Source organism: Nicotiana tomentosiformis, chromosome 4 (assembly GCF_000390325.3).
Source record: "Nicotiana tomentosiformis chromosome 4, ASM39032v3, whole genome shotgun sequence".
NCBI lineage: Eukaryota > Viridiplantae > Streptophyta > Magnoliopsida > Solanales > Solanaceae > Nicotiana > Nicotiana tomentosiformis.
The window spans coordinates 20,128,764-20,132,074 of record NC_090815.1 but is presented as its reverse complement, the minus strand read 5'-3'; positions in this window follow the sequence as shown (position 1 = coordinate 20,132,074).

The window sequence follows — 3,311 nt, the reverse complement described above, 5'->3', positions numbered from 1 at the left end:
GGCACGACGTCGATCGTGGTAGGGCGTGGCCATTGCACGGTGTCGGACGTGGAAGGACATGGCCATGGCATGACGCAGGACATGGCAGGGCGTGGCCATGGCATGGTGTAGGACGTGGTAGGACATGGCCATCACACGATGTAGAACATGATGGGACATGGCATGGCATGGTCGTACGTGGCCATGGCCCAATGTCGGACATGGTAGGCCGTGGCCATGGCACGACGTCGGACGTGGCAGGACATGGACATGGCAAGACGCATGACATGATAGGACATGGCCATGGTAGGACGCAGGCCATGGAAGGACGCAGGATATGGAAGGACGTAGGACATAGCAGAGCGTGGCCATGGCATGGCGTCGGACGTGGAAGGACATGGCCATGGCACGACACAGGACATGGCAGGGCATGGTCGTACGTGGCTATGGCCCGACATCGGACGTGACAGGATATGGCCATGGCAGGACGCAGGACATGGTACGATATGTTAGGACGCAGGAAATGACAGGGCATGGCCATGGCATGGAGTCGGACGTGGCAGAGCGTGGTCGTACGTGGCCATAGCCCGACATCGGACATGGAAGGACATGGCCATGGTAGGACGCAGTACATGGCAGGGCGTGGTCGTACATGGCCATGGCCCGACGTCGGACATGGAAGGACATGGCCATGGAAGGACACAGGACGCAGGACATGGTAGGACGCATGACATGGCAGGGCGTGGCCATGGCCTGACGTCGGACATGGAGGGACATTGCCATGGCACGACGCAAGACATGATAGGACATGGCAGGGTGTGGTCGTACGTGTCCATGGCCCAACGTCGGACATGGAAGGACGCAGTACATGGAAGGGCGTAGCCATGGCACGGCGTAGAACGTGCCAGGACATGTCCTGGCACTACGCAGGACATGACGGGACATGGCAGGGCATGGTCGTACGTGGCCATGGCCCGACGTCGGACGTGGCAGGACATGGCCATGGCAGGATGCAGGACATGGCAGGACCTGGCAGGACGCAGGACATGGTAGGACGCAGTACATAGCATGGCGTGGCCATGGCACGGCATCAAACGTGGCAGGTCATGGCCATGGCACGATGTAGGACATAATAGGACATGGCATGACGTGGTCTTACATGGCCATGGCCCGACATCGGACGTGGCAGGATATGGCCATGGTAGGATGCAGGACATGGCAGGACATGGAAGATCATGGCCATGGCACGAAGTCGGACGTGGCATGACATGGCCATGGCACGACATAGGACATGACGGGACATGGAAAGGCATGGTCGTATGTGTTCATGGCCCGACATACGATGTAGTTGGACATGGCAGGACGCAAGACATGGCAGGGCATGGCCATGGCCCGGCGTCGTACGTGGCAGGACATGACCGTGGCAGGACTAGGACATGGCGGGACATGGCCATGTCCCGACGTCGGACGTGAAAGGATATGGCCATGGCACGACATAGGATATGGCAGGACATGGAAGGGTATGGCCATGGCACGACGTTGCACCATGTCTAGTGCTAGCCAATGTTTAACAACATGTCAAGCATAATGATGTTGGTGGTCGTGGGTGGAAGTGGTGGAAAATTGCGGTAGTTCGAGCGGTAGTGACCGGCGATGGTTGGTGCGACGCTTGGTGGTTGTCACAATGGAGGTGCGTCATCATTATTGGTGGTATATATATATATAGTTATGGCTGGAAAATGGGGAAAATAACTTTATTCTGATATTGTTTCTCTTTTTATGCATGTATATATGTTGATCAAGTGAATTGATGAAAGAAACATATGAAACTTGAGATTGTAAGTGAAGATTAGCTTAAGTCTCATCTATGGTGTTGTATTTCCATTGAAGGATGTTATAAGCTAAATGTAACTTAGATTTCGACTTGAAGCTACTATAGGAGGTATGTATATTGTGTTCTTGTGTATGTGCTTAAGGTTATCTTGACATTGATTAAGTTAAATGGATGGACGAGATATGAATTAGTGAAAAACGTTGCTAATTGAGGATAGTTGGAGTTGTGGATTGTTTTCTTTGTTATAAATATATGGTATAAGGCTATTATCATTGATGAATGACTTCATTATCATGTTAATGATACTGTTAAGTTAAAGTAAGAAGTCTATGAGGGGTGATATGGGGTATATGGATTCCAATTGGAGCTTGTCGCTCGTCGTGAAGTAGTTGTGACTTGTTGTTGCTATATGGTGTCTTGTTATAGATAATTATGTATTGCTAGATTTCTCTGGTTATTGTTGTTGGTATATGGTATTGGAGGAGGCTCTTGTAACAAGGGAGATGCTGCCCAAATTTACATAAACAAGCTACTAGTTTATGTTGCGGACGTAGTCTTTACTCAACACTGATTTTGAATCTCCTTATGTAATAGTAGATTGAATTGAGTTGTTTGAAGAATTGCTTGGAAGGTATTAAGGACTCAATGGAGCTAAGGTATGTTAAGTCTATCCCTTATTTCCTTTTGGCATGATCCATACGATACAAATGAAACAAGCAAACGCGTAACTTACATAAATGTCTCTATTTATAGAAGCACTAGGGGTGCCCATGTTGTCGATTCCCCATGTGTCTTATTATTATATCTTTTGTTCATGGGTCTCAGAAAAATATGTAGTTGATATTAACCGAAGGCATATTGATCTTATGACATCCCGAAAGATCTTATTGACTTACTTATTATGTATCGCATTCATTTATACATGTACAATGACCCATGACTATATGGCGTTATATACGTGTATATTATATGTATATGGGGCATGGGGAAAGGTTATGGCGTTATACACTCACCACCACCTGATCAACTGGTATACGTTGATGATTTCGCCCACAGTGGCCGAGATGATATGATGGGATGCCTCAAAGGCTTGATGATGTTATGTATGCATATACCTATTAATAGTATGACATTTATACGCACATGCATGCCATTATAAACTTTCCATGATTCACAGAGCTATTCAGACTTACAGGTTGAGTTCTTTACTCTAAGTTTCTTTCAGGTCTTTTATATATTACTTTCATGCCTTACATACTCGGTACTTTATTTGTACTACGTCCCTTTTGCATGGGGACACTATCCCTTATTTCCTTTTGGCATGATCCATATGATACAATGAAACAAGCAAGACGCAACTTTCACAAATGACTCTATTCATAGAAGTACTAGGGGTTCCTATGTTCTTGATTCCCTGTGTGTATTGTTAGTATATCATCTGTTCATAGGTCTCAGATAATACATAAGTTGATAAAGTTTATTTCATGATATTAACCGA